This window comes from Pungitius pungitius, unplaced genomic scaffold, assembly GCF_949316345.1.
Source record: "Pungitius pungitius unplaced genomic scaffold, fPunPun2.1 scaffold_40, whole genome shotgun sequence".
In the NCBI taxonomy this organism is placed as follows: domain Eukaryota; kingdom Metazoa; phylum Chordata; class Actinopteri; order Perciformes; family Gasterosteidae; genus Pungitius; species Pungitius pungitius.
In genome coordinates this window covers 87,110-99,540 of record NW_026909868.1, presented here as the reverse complement: position 1 = coordinate 99,540, position 12,431 = coordinate 87,110, and the positions used below count along the sequence as shown (strand labels likewise).

The 12,431-nt window shown below is 42.1% G+C and overlaps 25 non-coding genes across 25 annotated transcripts; all 25 read left to right on the top strand.

Moving 5' to 3' along the window:
- Nucleotides 1-74: 74 nt before the first annotated feature.
- Nucleotides 75-193, top strand: LOC134117057 (5S ribosomal RNA). Its single transcript, XR_009948620.1, has one exon. It is a non-coding gene; the product is annotated as a 5S ribosomal RNA (ribosomal RNA).
- Nucleotides 194-589: 396 nt separating this feature from the next.
- On the top strand, nucleotides 590-708 carry LOC134117056 (5S ribosomal RNA). The gene has a single exon (XR_009948619.1). It is a non-coding gene; the product is annotated as a 5S ribosomal RNA (ribosomal RNA).
- A 396-nt stretch (nucleotides 709-1,104) lies between these two features.
- Nucleotides 1,105-1,223, top strand: LOC134117293 (5S ribosomal RNA). Its single transcript, XR_009948856.1, has one exon. It is a non-coding gene; the product is annotated as a 5S ribosomal RNA (ribosomal RNA).
- Nucleotides 1,224-1,619: 396 nt separating this feature from the next.
- LOC134117345 (5S ribosomal RNA) lies at nucleotides 1,620-1,738 on the top strand. The gene has a single exon (XR_009948909.1). It is a non-coding gene; the product is annotated as a 5S ribosomal RNA (ribosomal RNA).
- Nucleotides 1,739-2,077: 339 nt separating this feature from the next.
- Nucleotides 2,078-2,196, top strand: LOC134117321 (5S ribosomal RNA). The gene has a single exon (XR_009948885.1). It is a non-coding gene; the product is annotated as a 5S ribosomal RNA (ribosomal RNA).
- Nucleotides 2,197-2,592: 396 nt separating this feature from the next.
- On the top strand, nucleotides 2,593-2,711 carry LOC134117055 (5S ribosomal RNA). Its single transcript, XR_009948618.1, has one exon. It is a non-coding gene; the product is annotated as a 5S ribosomal RNA (ribosomal RNA).
- Nucleotides 2,712-3,107: 396 nt separating this feature from the next.
- LOC134117292 (5S ribosomal RNA) lies at nucleotides 3,108-3,226 on the top strand. Its single transcript, XR_009948855.1, has one exon. It is a non-coding gene; the product is annotated as a 5S ribosomal RNA (ribosomal RNA).
- Nucleotides 3,227-3,622: 396 nt separating this feature from the next.
- LOC134117344 (5S ribosomal RNA) lies at nucleotides 3,623-3,741 on the top strand. The gene has a single exon (XR_009948908.1). It is a non-coding gene; the product is annotated as a 5S ribosomal RNA (ribosomal RNA).
- Nucleotides 3,742-4,080: 339 nt separating this feature from the next.
- On the top strand, nucleotides 4,081-4,199 carry LOC134117211 (5S ribosomal RNA). The gene has a single exon (XR_009948774.1). It is a non-coding gene; the product is annotated as a 5S ribosomal RNA (ribosomal RNA).
- Nucleotides 4,200-4,596: 397 nt separating this feature from the next.
- On the top strand, nucleotides 4,597-4,715 carry LOC134117299 (5S ribosomal RNA). Its single transcript, XR_009948862.1, has one exon. It is a non-coding gene; the product is annotated as a 5S ribosomal RNA (ribosomal RNA).
- Nucleotides 4,716-5,054: 339 nt separating this feature from the next.
- Nucleotides 5,055-5,173, top strand: LOC134117251 (5S ribosomal RNA). The gene has a single exon (XR_009948814.1). It is a non-coding gene; the product is annotated as a 5S ribosomal RNA (ribosomal RNA).
- A 396-nt stretch (nucleotides 5,174-5,569) lies between these two features.
- On the top strand, nucleotides 5,570-5,688 carry LOC134117054 (5S ribosomal RNA). Its single transcript, XR_009948617.1, has one exon. It is a non-coding gene; the product is annotated as a 5S ribosomal RNA (ribosomal RNA).
- Nucleotides 5,689-6,084: 396 nt separating this feature from the next.
- Nucleotides 6,085-6,203, top strand: LOC134117053 (5S ribosomal RNA). Its single transcript, XR_009948616.1, has one exon. It is a non-coding gene; the product is annotated as a 5S ribosomal RNA (ribosomal RNA).
- A 396-nt stretch (nucleotides 6,204-6,599) lies between these two features.
- LOC134117291 (5S ribosomal RNA) lies at nucleotides 6,600-6,718 on the top strand. The gene has a single exon (XR_009948854.1). It is a non-coding gene; the product is annotated as a 5S ribosomal RNA (ribosomal RNA).
- A 396-nt stretch (nucleotides 6,719-7,114) lies between these two features.
- On the top strand, nucleotides 7,115-7,233 carry LOC134117343 (5S ribosomal RNA). Its single transcript, XR_009948907.1, has one exon. It is a non-coding gene; the product is annotated as a 5S ribosomal RNA (ribosomal RNA).
- Nucleotides 7,234-7,572: 339 nt separating this feature from the next.
- Nucleotides 7,573-7,691, top strand: LOC134117100 (5S ribosomal RNA). The gene has a single exon (XR_009948663.1). It is a non-coding gene; the product is annotated as a 5S ribosomal RNA (ribosomal RNA).
- Nucleotides 7,692-8,088: 397 nt separating this feature from the next.
- LOC134117238 (5S ribosomal RNA) lies at nucleotides 8,089-8,207 on the top strand. Its single transcript, XR_009948801.1, has one exon. It is a non-coding gene; the product is annotated as a 5S ribosomal RNA (ribosomal RNA).
- Nucleotides 8,208-8,546: 339 nt separating this feature from the next.
- LOC134117052 (5S ribosomal RNA) lies at nucleotides 8,547-8,665 on the top strand. The gene has a single exon (XR_009948615.1). It is a non-coding gene; the product is annotated as a 5S ribosomal RNA (ribosomal RNA).
- Nucleotides 8,666-9,061: 396 nt separating this feature from the next.
- Nucleotides 9,062-9,180, top strand: LOC134117330 (5S ribosomal RNA). The gene has a single exon (XR_009948894.1). It is a non-coding gene; the product is annotated as a 5S ribosomal RNA (ribosomal RNA).
- Nucleotides 9,181-9,576: 396 nt separating this feature from the next.
- On the top strand, nucleotides 9,577-9,695 carry LOC134117329 (5S ribosomal RNA). Its single transcript, XR_009948893.1, has one exon. It is a non-coding gene; the product is annotated as a 5S ribosomal RNA (ribosomal RNA).
- A 396-nt stretch (nucleotides 9,696-10,091) lies between these two features.
- On the top strand, nucleotides 10,092-10,210 carry LOC134117264 (5S ribosomal RNA). Its single transcript, XR_009948827.1, has one exon. It is a non-coding gene; the product is annotated as a 5S ribosomal RNA (ribosomal RNA).
- A 397-nt stretch (nucleotides 10,211-10,607) lies between these two features.
- LOC134117051 (5S ribosomal RNA) lies at nucleotides 10,608-10,726 on the top strand. The gene has a single exon (XR_009948614.1). It is a non-coding gene; the product is annotated as a 5S ribosomal RNA (ribosomal RNA).
- Nucleotides 10,727-11,065: 339 nt separating this feature from the next.
- LOC134117049 (5S ribosomal RNA) lies at nucleotides 11,066-11,184 on the top strand. The gene has a single exon (XR_009948612.1). It is a non-coding gene; the product is annotated as a 5S ribosomal RNA (ribosomal RNA).
- A 396-nt stretch (nucleotides 11,185-11,580) lies between these two features.
- On the top strand, nucleotides 11,581-11,699 carry LOC134117263 (5S ribosomal RNA). Its single transcript, XR_009948826.1, has one exon. It is a non-coding gene; the product is annotated as a 5S ribosomal RNA (ribosomal RNA).
- A 396-nt stretch (nucleotides 11,700-12,095) lies between these two features.
- On the top strand, nucleotides 12,096-12,214 carry LOC134117048 (5S ribosomal RNA). Its single transcript, XR_009948611.1, has one exon. It is a non-coding gene; the product is annotated as a 5S ribosomal RNA (ribosomal RNA).
- Nucleotides 12,215-12,431: the final 217 nt, after the last annotated feature.

Sequence of the window (12,431 nt, the reverse complement as noted above, 5' to 3'; positions counted from 1 at the left end):
TTCAATTTTAGAAAAAGAAACTCTTCTGATTATCTTTGACACGTTTTAAAGGATTAGGAAAAAGATAAAAAGCAGCTTACGGCCATACCTCTCTGGTTCCGCCCGATCTCGTCTGATCTCGGAAGCTAAGCAGAGCAGGGCCTGGTTAGTACCTGGATGGAAGACCGCCTGGGAATCCCAGGTGCCGTAAGCTTTTTCACTTCTCTCTGAAAGCCGCCGAGCGCCGCAGATTGTACACCTACAAATTACAAAAAGTATATCACATTGTCGAAGAGATGCATGTTTAGTGTTGTTTTAACGTTGGATATATAAGGAACTTAGACAATATCATCAAAATTGATTCCGTTTCATGGTTGCTAAATTAGTGTTGATCAACATTTAACAATTGGCATACTTTTGTTTGTAATTTAGCCGTTGAAATACAGGTGCTAACCCAACATGTTAGAATTGCCAGTGAAGAAAAGTAAAGTTACCTTCAGGTTTTAGGAACCTCTCTTGCCAATCCTAAGAACTGCTTCAATTTTAGAAAAAGAAACTCTTCTGATTATCTTTGACACGTTTTAAAGGATTAGGAAAAAGATAAAAAGCAGCTTACGGCCATACCTCTCTGGTTCCGCCCGATCTCGTCTGATCTCGGAAGCTAAGCAGAGCAGGGCCTGGTTAGTACCTGGATGGAAGACCGCCTGGGAATCCCAGGTGCCGTAAGCTTTTTCACTTCTCTCTGAAAGCCGCCGAGCGCCGCAGATTGTACACCTACAAATTACAAAAAGTATATCACATTGTCGAAGAGATGCATGTTTAGTGTTGTTTTAACGTTGGATATATAAGGAACTTAGACAATATCATCAAAATTGATTCCGTTTCATGGTTGCTAAATTAGTGTTGATCAACATTTAACAATTGGCATACTTTTGTTTGTAATTTAGCCGTTGAAATACAGGTGCTAACCCAACATGTTAGAATTGCCAGTGAAGAAAAGTAAAGTTACCTTCAGGTTTTAGGAACCTCTCTTGCCAATCCTAAGAACTGCTTCAATTTTAGAAAAAGAAACTCTTCTGATTATCTTTGACACGTTCTAAAGGATTAGGAAAAAGATAAAAAGCAGCTTACGGCCATACCTCTCTGGTTCCGCCCGATCTCGTCTGATCTCGGAAGCTAAGCAGAGCAGGGCCTGCTTAGTACCTGGATGGAAGACCGCCTGGGAATCCCAGGTGCCGTAAGCTTTTTCACTTCTCTCTGAAAGCCGCCGAGCGCCGCAGATTGTACACCTACAAATTACAAAAAGTATATCACATTGTCGAAGAGATGCATGTTTAGTGTTGTTTTAACGTTGGATATATAAGGAACTTAGACAATATCATCAAAATTGATTCCGTTTCATGGTTGCTAAATTAGTGTTGATCAACATTTAACAATTGGCCTACTTTTGTTTGTAATTTAGCCGTTGAAATACAGGTGCTAACCCAACATGTTAGAATTGCCAGTGAAGAAAAGTAAAGTTACCTTCAGGTTTTAGGAACCTCTCTTGCCAATCCTAAGAACTGCTTCAATTTTAGAAAAAGAAACTCTTCTGATTATCTTTGACACGTTTTAAAGGATTAGGAAAAAGATAAAAAGCAGCGTACGGCCATACCTCTCTGGTTCCGCCCGATCTCGTCTGATCTCGGAAGCTAAGCAGAGCAGGGCCTGGTTAGTACCTGGATGGAAGACCGCCTGGGGATCCCAGGTGCCGTAAGCTTTTTCTCTTCTCTCTCCGAAAGCCGCCCAGCGCCGCAGATTGTACACCTACACAATTGTAAAAAGTATTTCACATTGTAGAAGAGATGCAATAGGAAGAAGATGAAAGGTGGCTTACGTCCATACCATCGTCAGGCCATTTGAGGTGGCGGGGACTGCAATGGCCATCCACCGATTGGCTGGGACTTCTGGGCGGGTCTTCTCTAGTCCATCCAATTTTCGGCATAGGATGTCACAGCCTTCTTTGCATACCCTTATTTAACCCACACAAAGATGCCAACGGCAGGCGTGACATAATTTTTTGACGCATTATAAAGGATTAGGAAAAAGATAAAAAGCAGCTTACGGCCATACCTCTCTGGTTCCGCCCGATCTCGTCTGATCTCGGAAGTTAAGCAGAGCAGGGCCTGGTTAGTACCTGGATGGAAGACCGCCTGGGAATCCCAGGTGCCGTAAGCTTTTTCACTTCTCTCTGAAAGCCGCCGAGCGCCGCAGATTGTACACCTACAAATTACAAAAAGTACATCACATTGTCGAAGAGATGCATGTTTAGTGTTGTTTTAACGTTGGATATATAAGGAACTTAGACAATATCATCAAAATTGATTCCGTTTCATGGTTGCTAAATTAGTGTTGATCAACATTTAACAATTGGCATACTTTTGTTTGTAATTTAGCCGTTGAAATACAGGTGCTAACCCAACATGTTAGAATTGCCAGTGAAGAAAAGTAAAGTTACCTTCAGGTTTTAGGAACCTCTCTTGCCAATCCTAAGAACTGCTTCAATTTTAGAAAAAGAAACTCTTCTGATTATCTTTGACACGTTTTAAAGGATTAGGAAAAAGATAAAAAGCAGCTTACGGCCATACCTCTCTGGTTCCGCCCGATCTCGTCTGATCTCGGAAGCTAAGCAGAGCAGGGCCTGGTTAGTACCTGGATGGAAGACCGCCTGGGAATCCCAGGTGCCGTAAGCTTTTTCACTTCTCTCTGAAAGCCGCCGAGCGCCGCAGATTGTACACCTACAAATTACAAAAAGTATATCACATTGTCGAAGAGATGCATGTTTAGTGTTGTTTTAACGTTGGATATATAAGGAACTTAGACAATATCATCAAAATTGATTCCGTTTCATGGTTGCTAAATTAGTGTTGATCAACATTTAACAATTGGCATACTTTTGTTTGTAATTTAGCCGTTGAAATACAGGTGCTAACCCAACATGTTAGAATTGCCAGTGAAGAAAAGTAAAGTTACCTTCAGGTTTTAGGAACCTCTCTTGCCAATCCTAAGAACTGCTTCAATTTTAGAAAAAGAAACTCTTCTGATTATCTTTGACACGTTCTAAAGGATTAGGAAAAAGATAAAAAGCAGCTTACGGCCATACCTCTCTGGTTCCGCCCGATCTCGTCTGATCTCGGAAGCTAAGCAGAGCAGGGCCTGCTTAGTACCTGGATGGAAGACCGCCTGGGAATCCCAGGTGCCGTAAGCTTTTTCACTTCTCTCTGAAAGCCGCCGAGCGCCGCAGATTGTACACCTACAAATTACAAAAAGTATATCACATTGTCGAAGAGATGCATGTTTAGTGTTGTTTTAACGTTGGATATATAAGGAACTTAGACAATATCATCAAAATTGATTCCGTTTCATGGTTGCTAAATTAGTGTTGATCAACATTTAACAATTGGCCTACTTTTGTTTGTAATTTAGCCGTTGAAATACAGGTGCTAACCCAACATGTTAGAATTGCCAGTGAAGAAAAGTAAAGTTACCTTCAGGTTTTAGGAACCTCTCTTGCCAATCCTAAGAACTGCTTCAATTTTAGAAAAAGAAACTCTTCTGATTATCTTTGACACGTTTTAAAGGATTAGGAAAAAGATAAAAAGCAGCGTACGGCCATACCTCTCTGGTTCCGCCCGATCTCGTCTGATCTCGGAAGCTAAGCAGAGCAGGGCCTGGTTAGTACCTGGATGGAAGACCGCCTGGGGATCCCAGGTGCCGTAAGCTTTTTCTCTTCTCTCTCCGAAAGCCGCCCAGCGCCGCAGATTGTACACCTACACAATTGTAAAAAGTATTTCACATTGTAGAAGAGATGCAATAGGAAGAAGATGAAAGGTGGCTTACGTCCATACCATCGTCAGGCCATTTGAGGTGGCGGGGACTGCAATGGCCATCCACCGATTGGCTGGGACTTCTGGGCGGGTCTTCTCTAGTCCATCCAATTTTCGGCATAGGATGTCACAGCCTTCTTTGCATACCCTTATTTAACCCACACAAAGATGCCAACGGCAGGCGTGACATAATTTTTTGACGCATTATAAAGGATTAGGAAAAAGATAAAAAGCAGCTTACGGCCATACCTCTCTGGTTCCGCCCGATCTCGTCTGATCTCGGAAGTTAAGCAGAGCAGGGCCTGGTTAGTACCTGGATGGAAGACCGCCTGGGAATCCCAGGTGCCGTAAGCTTTTTCACTTCTCTCTGAAAGCCGCCGAGCGCCGCAGATTGTACACCTACAAATTACAAAAAGTACATCACATTGTCGAAGAGATGCATGTTTAGTGTTGTTTTAACGTTGGATATATAAGGAACTTAGACAATATCATCAAAATTGATTCCGTTTCATGGTTGCTAAATTAGTGTTGATCAACATTTAACAATTGGCATACTTTTGTTTGTAATTTAGCCGTTGAAATACAGGTGCTAACCCAACATGTTAGAATTGCCAGTGAAGAAAAGTAAAGTTACCTTCAGGTTTTAGGAACCTCTCTTGCCAATCCTAAGAACTGCTTCAATTTTAGAAAAAGAAACTTTTCTGATTATCTTTGACACGTTCTAAAGGATTAGGAAAAAGATATTAAAGCAGCTTACGGCCATACCTCTCTGGTTCCGCCCGATCTCGTCTGATCTCGGAAGCTAAGCAGAGCAGGGCCTGGATAGTACCTGGATAGAAGACCGCCTGGGAATCCCAGGTGCCGTAAGCTTTTTCACTTCTCTCTCCGAAAGCCGCCCAGCGCCGCAGATTGTACACCTACACAATTGTAAAAAGTATTTCACATTGTAGAAGAGATGCAATAGGAAGAAGATGAAAGGTGGCTTACGTCCATACCATCGTCAGGCCATTTGAGGTGGCGGGGACTGCAATGGCCATCCACCGATTGGCTGGGACTCCTGGGCGGGTCTTCTCTAGTCCATCCAATTTTCGGCATAGGATGTCACAGCCTTCTTTGCATACCCTTATTTAACCCACACAAAGATGCCAACGGCAGGCGTGACATAATTTTTTGACGCATTATAAAGGATTAGGAAAAAGATAAAAAGCAGCTTACGGCCATACCTCTCTGGTTCCGCCCGATCTCGTCTGATCTCGGTAGCTAAGCAGAGCAGGGCCTGGTTAGTACCTGGATGGAAGACCGCCTGGGAATCCCAGGTGCCGTAAGCTTTTTCACTTCTCTCTGAAAGCCGCCGAGCGCCGCAGATTGTACACCTACAAATTACAAAAAGTATATCACATTGTCGAAGAGATGCATGTTTAGTGTTGTTTTAACGTTGGATATATAAGGAACTTAGACAATATCATCAAAATTGATTCCGTTTCATGGTTGCTAAATTAGTGTTGATCAACATTTAACAATTGGCCTACTTTTGTTTGTAATTTAGCCGTTGAAATACAGGTGCTAACCCAACATGTTAGAATTGCCAGTGAAGAAAAGTAAAGTTACCTTCAGGTTTTAGGAACCTCTCTTGCCAATCCTAAGAACTGCTTCAATTTTAGAAAAAGAAACTCTTCTGATTATCTTTGACACGTTTTAAAGGATTAGGAAAAAGATAAAAAGCAGCTTACGGCCATACCTCTCTGGTTCCGCCCGATCTCGTCTGATCTCGGAAGCTAAGCAGAGCAGGGCCTGGTTAGTACCTGGATGGAAGACCGCCTGGGAATCCCAGGTGCCGTAAGCTTTTTCACTTCTCTCTGAAAGCCGCCGAGCGCCGCAGATTGTACACCTACAAATTACAAAAAGTATATCACATTGTCGAAGAGATGCATGTTTAGTGTTGTTTTAACGTTGGATATATAAGGAACTTAGACAATATCATCAAAATTGATTCCGTTTCATGGTTGCTAAATTAGTGTTGATCAACATTTAACAATTGGCCTACTTTTGTTTGTAATTTAGCCGTTGAAATACAGGTGCTAACCCAACATGTTAGAATTGCCAGTGAAGAAAAGTAAAGTTACCTTCAGGTTTTAGGAACCTCTCTTGCCAATCCTAAGAACTGCTTCAATTTTAGAAAAAGAAACTCTTCTGATTATCTTTGACACGTTTTAAAGGATTAGGAAAAAGATAAAAAGCAGCTTACGGCCATACCTCTCTGGTTCCGCCCGATCTCGTCTGATCTCGGAAGCTAAGCAGAGCAGGGCCTGGTTAGTACCTGGATGGAAGACCGCCTGGGAATCCCAGGTGCCGTAAGCTTTTTCACTTCTCTCTGAAAGCCGCCGAGCGCCGCAGATTGTACACCTACAAATTACAAAAAGTATATCACATTGTCGAAGAGATGCATGTTTAGTGTTGTTTTAACGTTGGATATATAAGGAACTTAGACAATATCATCAAAATTGATTCCGTTTCATGGTTGCTAAATTAGTGTTGATCAACATTTAACAATTGGCATACTTTTGTTTGTAATTTAGCCGTTGAAATACAGGTGCTAACCCAACATGTTAGAATTGCCAGTGAAGAAAAGTAAAGTTACCTTCAGGTTTTAGGAACCTCTCTTGCCAATCCTAAGAACTGCTTCAATTTTAGAAAAAGAAACTCTTCTGATTATCTTTGACACGTTCTAAAGGATTAGGAAAAAGATAAAAAGCAGCTTACGGCCATACCTCTCTGGTTCCGCCCGATCTCGTCTGATCTCGGAAGCTAAGCAGAGCAGGGCCTGCTTAGTACCTGGATGGAAGACCGCCTGGGAATCCCAGGTGCCGTAAGCTTTTTCACTTCTCTCTGAAAGCCGCCGAGCGCCGCAGATTGTACACCTACAAATTACAAAAAGTATATCACATTGTCGAAGAGATGCATGTTTAGTGTTGTTTTAACGTTGGATATATAAGGAACTTAGACAATATCATCAAAATTGATTCCGTTTCATGGTTGCTAAATTAGTGTTGATCAACATTTAACAATTGGCCTACTTTTGTTTGTAATTTAGCCGTTGAAATACAGGTGCTAACCCAACATGTTAGAATTGCCAGTGAAGAAAAGTAAAGTTACCTTCAGGTTTTAGGAACCTCTCTTGCCAATCCTAAGAACTGCTTCAATTTTAGAAAAAGAAACTCTTCTGATTATCTTTGACACGTTTTAAAGGATTAGGAAAAAGATAAAAAGCAGCGTACGGCCATACCTCTCTGGTTCCGCCCGATCTCGTCTGATCTCGGAAGCTAAGCAGAGCAGGGCCTGGTTAGTACCTGGATGGAAGACCGCCTGGGGATCCCAGGTGCCGTAAGCTTTTTCTCTTCTCTCTCCGAAAGCCGCCCAGCGCCGCAGATTGTACACCTACACAATTGTAAAAAGTATTTCACATTGTAGAAGAGATGCAATAGGAAGAAGATGAAAGGTGGCTTACGTCCATACCATCGTCAGGCCATTTGAGGTGGCGGGGACTGCAATGGCCATCCACCGATTGGCTGGGACTTCTGGGCGGGTCTTCTCTAGTCCATCCAATTTTCGGCATAGGATGTCACAGCCTTCTTTGCATACCCTTATTTAACCCACACAAAGATGCCAACGGCAGGCGTGACATAATTTTTTGACGCATTATAAAGGATTAGGAAAAAGATAAAAAGCAGCTTACGGCCATACCTCTCTGGTTCCGCCCGATCTCGTCTGATCTCGGAAGTTAAGCAGAGCAGGGCCTGGTTAGTACCTGGATGGAAGACCGCCTGGGAATCCCAGGTGCCGTAAGCTTTTTCACTTCTCTCTGAAAGCCGCCGAGCGCCGCAGATTGTACACCTACAAATTACAAAAAGTACATCACATTGTCGAAGAGATGCATGTTTAGTGTTGTTTTAACGTTGGATATATAAGGAACTTAGACAATATCATCAAAATTGATTCCGTTTCATGGTTGCTAAATTAGTGTTGATCAACATTTAACAATTGGCATACTTTTGTTTGTAATTTAGCCGTTGAAATACAGGTGCTAACCCAACATGTTAGAATTGCCAGTGAAGAAAAGTAAAGTTACCTTCAGGTTTTAGGAACCTCTCTTGCCAATCCTAAGAACTGCTTCAATTTTAGAAAAAGAAACTTTTCTGATTATCTTTGACACGTTCTAAAGGATTAGGAAAAAGATATTAAAGCAGCTTACGGCCATACCTCTCTGGTTCCGCCCGATCTCGTCTGATCTCGGAAGCTAAGCAGAGCAGGGCCTGGATAGTACCTGGATGGAAGACCGCCTGGGAATCCCAGGTGCCGTAAGCTTTTTCACTTCTCTCTCCGAAAGCCGCCCAGCGCCGCAGATTGTACACCTACACAATTGTAAAAAGTATTTCACATTGTAGAAGAGATGCAATAGGAAGAAGATGAAAGGTGGCTTACGTCCATACCATCGTCAGGCCATTTGAGGTGGCGGGGACTGCAATGGCCATCCACCGATTGGCTGGGACTCCTGGGCGGGTCTTCTCTAGTCCATCCAATTTTCGGCATAGGATGTCACAGCCTTCTTTGCATACCCTTATTTAACCCACACAAAGATGCCAACGGCAGGCGTGACATAATTTTTTGACGCATTATAAAGGATTAGGAAAAAGATAAAAAGCAGCTTACGGCCATACCTCTCTGGTTCCGCCCGATCTCGTCTGATCTCGGAAGCTAAGCAGAGCAGGGCCTGGTTAGTACCTGGATGGAAGACCGCCTGGGAATCCCAGGTGCCGTAAGCTTTTTCACTTCTCTCTGAAAGCCGCCGAGCGCCGCAGATTGTACACCTACAAATTACAAAAAGTATATCACATTGTCGAAGAGATGCATGTTTAGTGTTGTTTTAACGTTGGATATATAAGGAACTTAGACAATATCATCAAAATTGATTCCGTTTCATGGTTGCTAAATTAGTGTTGATCAACATTTAACAATTGGCCTACTTTTGTTTGTAATTTAGCCGTTGAAATACAGGTGCTAACCCAACATGTTAGAATTGCCAGTGAAGAAAAGTAAAGTTACCTTCAGGTTTTAGGAACCTCTCTTGCCAATCCTAAGAACTGCTTCAATTTTAGAAAAAGAAACTCTTCTGATTATCTTTGACACGTTTTAAAGGATTAGGAAAAAGATAAAAAGCAGCGTACGGCCATACCTCTCTGGTTCCGCCCGATTTCGTCTGATCTCGGAAGCTAAGCAGAGCAGGGCCTGGTTAGTACCTGGATGGAAGACCGCCTGGGAATCCCAGGTGCCGTAAGCTTTTTCACTTCTCTCTGAAAGCCGCCGAGCGCCGCAGATTGTACACCTACAAATTACAAAAAGTATATCACATTGTCGAAGAGATGCATGTTTAGTGTTGTTTTAACGTTGGATATATAAGGAACTTAGACAATATCATCAAAATTGATTCCGTTTCATGGTTGCTAAATTAGTGTTGATCAACATTTAACAATTGGCCTACTTTTGTTTGTAATTTAGCCGTTGAAATACAGGTGCTAACCCAACATGTTAGAATTGCCAGTGAAGAAAAGTAAAGTTACCTTCAGGTTTTAGGAACCTCTCTTGCCAATCCTAAGAACTGCTTCAATTTTAGAAAAAGAAACTCTTCTGATTATCTTTGACACGTTTTAAAGGATTAGGAAAAAGATAAAAAGCAGCGTACGGCCATACCTCTCTGGTTCCGCCCGATTTCGTCTGATCTCGGAAGCTAAGCAGAGCAGGGCCTGGTTAGTACCTGGATGGAAGACCGCCTGGGAATCCCAGGTGCCGTAAGCTTTTTCACTTCTCTCTGAAAGCCGCCGAGCGCCGCAGATTGTACACCTACAAATTACAAAAAGTATATCACATTGTCGAAGAGATGCATGTTTAGTGTTGTTTTAACGTTGGATATATAAGGAACTTAGACAATATCATCAAAATTGATTCCGTTTCATGGTTGCTAAATTAGTGTTGATCAACATTTAACAATTGGCCTACTTTTGTTTGTAATTTAGCCGTTGAAATACAGGTGCTAACCCAACATGTTAGAATTGCCAGTGAAGAAAAGTAAAGTTACCTTCAGGTTTTAGGAACCTCTCTTGCCAATCCTAAGAACTGCTTCAATTTTAGAAAAAGAAACTCTTCTGATTATCTTTGACACGTTTTAAAGGATTAGGAAAAAGATAAAAAGCAGCTTACGACCATACCTCTCTGGTTCCGCCCGATCTCATCTGATCTCGGAAGCTAAGCAGAGCAGGGCCTGGTTAGTACCTGGATGGAAGACCGCCTGGGAATCCCAGGTGCCGTAAGCTTTTTCACTTCTCTCTGAAAGCCGCCGAGCGCCGCAGATTGTACACCTACAAATTACAAAAAGTATATCACATTGTCGAAGAGATGCATGTTTAGTGTTGTTTTAACGTTGGATATATAAGGAACTTAGACAATATCATCAAAATTGATTCCGTTTCATGGTTGCTAAATTAGTGTTGATCAACATTTAACAATTGGCATACTTTTGTTTGTAATTTAGCCGTTGAAATACAGGTGCTAACCCAACATGTTAGAATTGCCAGTGAAGAAAAGTAAAGTTACCTTCAGGTTTTAGGAACCTCTCTTGCCAATCCTAAGAACTGCTTCAATTTTAGAAAAAGAAACTTTTCTGATTATCTTTGACACGTTCTAAAGGATTAGGAAAAAGATATTAAAGCAGCTTACGGCCATACCTCTCTGGTTCCGCCCGATCTCGTCTGATCTCGGAAGCTAAGCAGAGCAGGGCCTGGTTAGTACCTGGATGGAAGACCGCCTGGGAATCCCAGGTGCCGTAAGCTTTTTCACTTCTCTCTCCGAAAGCCGCCCAGCGCCGCAGATTGTACACCTACACAATTGTAAAAAGTATTTCACATTGTAGAAGAGATGCAATAGGAAGAAGATGAAAGGTGGCTTACGTCCATACCATCGTCAGGCCATTTGAGGTGGCGGGGACTGCAATGGCCATCCACCGATTGGCTGGGACTCCTGGGCGGGTCTTCTCTAGTCCATCCAATTTTCGGCATAGGATGTCACAGCCTTCTTTGCATACCCTTATTTAACCCACACAAAGATGCCAACGGCAGGCGTGACATAATTTTTTGACGCATTATAAAGGATTAGGAAAAAGATAAAAAGCAGCTTACGGCCATACCTCTCTGGTTCCGCCCGATCTCGTCTGATCTCGGAAGCTAAGCAGAGCAGGGCCTGGTTAGTACCTGGATGGAAGACCGCCTGGGAATCCCAGGTGCCGTAAGCTTTTTCACTTCTCTCTGAAAGCCGCCGAGCGCCGCAGATTGTACACCTACAAATTACAAAAAGTATATCACATTGTCGAAGAGATGCATGTTTAGTGTTGTTTTAACGTTGGATATATAAGGAACTTAGACAATATCATCAAAATTGATTCCGTTTCATGGTTGCTAAATTAGTGTTGATCAACATTTAACAATTGGCCTACTTTTGTTTGTAATTTAGCCGTTGAAATACAGGTGCTAACCCAACATGTTAGAATTGCCAGTGAAGAAAAGTAAAGTTACCTTCAGGTTTTAGGAACCTCTCTTGCCAATCCTAAGAACTGCTTCAATTTTAGAAAAAGAAACTCTTCTGATTATCTTTGACACGTTTTAAAGGATTAGGAAAAAGATAAAAAGCAGCTTACGACCATACCTCTCTGGTTCCGCCCGATCTCATCTGATCTCGGAAGCTAAGCAGAGCAGGGCCTGGTTAGTACCTGGATGGAAGACCGCCTGGGAATCCCAGGTGCCGTAAGCTTTTTCACTTCTCTCTGAAAGCCGCCGAGCGCCGCAGATTGTACACCTACAAATTACAAAAAGTATATCACATTGTCGAAGAGATGCATGTTTAGTGTTGTTTTAACGTTGGATATATAAGGAACTTAGACAATATCATCAAAATTGATTCCGTTTCATGGTTGCTAAATTAGTGTTGATCAACATTTAACAATTGGCCTACTTTTGTTTGTAATTTAGCCGTTGAAATACAGGTGCTAACCCAACATGTTAGAATTGCCAGTGAAGAAAAGTAAAGTTACCTTCAGGTTTTAGGAACCTCTCTTGCCAATCCTAAGAACTGCTTCAATTTTAGAAAAAGAAACTCTTCTGATTATCTTTGACACGTTCTAAAGGATTAGGAAAAAGATAAAAAGCAGCTTACGGCCATACCTCTCTGGTTCCGCCCGATCTCGTCTGATCTCGGAAGCTAAGCAGAGCAGGGCCTGGTTAGTACCTGGATGGAAGACCGCCTGGGAATCCCAGGTGCCGTAAGCTTTTTCACTTCTCTCTGAAAGCCGCCGAGCGCCGCAGATTGTACACCTACAAATTACAAAAAGTATATCACATTGTCGAAGAGATGCATGTTTAGTGTTGTTTTAACGTTGGATATATAAGGAACTTAGACAATATCATCAAAATTGATTCCGTTTCATGGTTGCTAAATTAGTGTTGATCAACATTTAACAATTGGCCTACTTTTGTTTGTAATTTA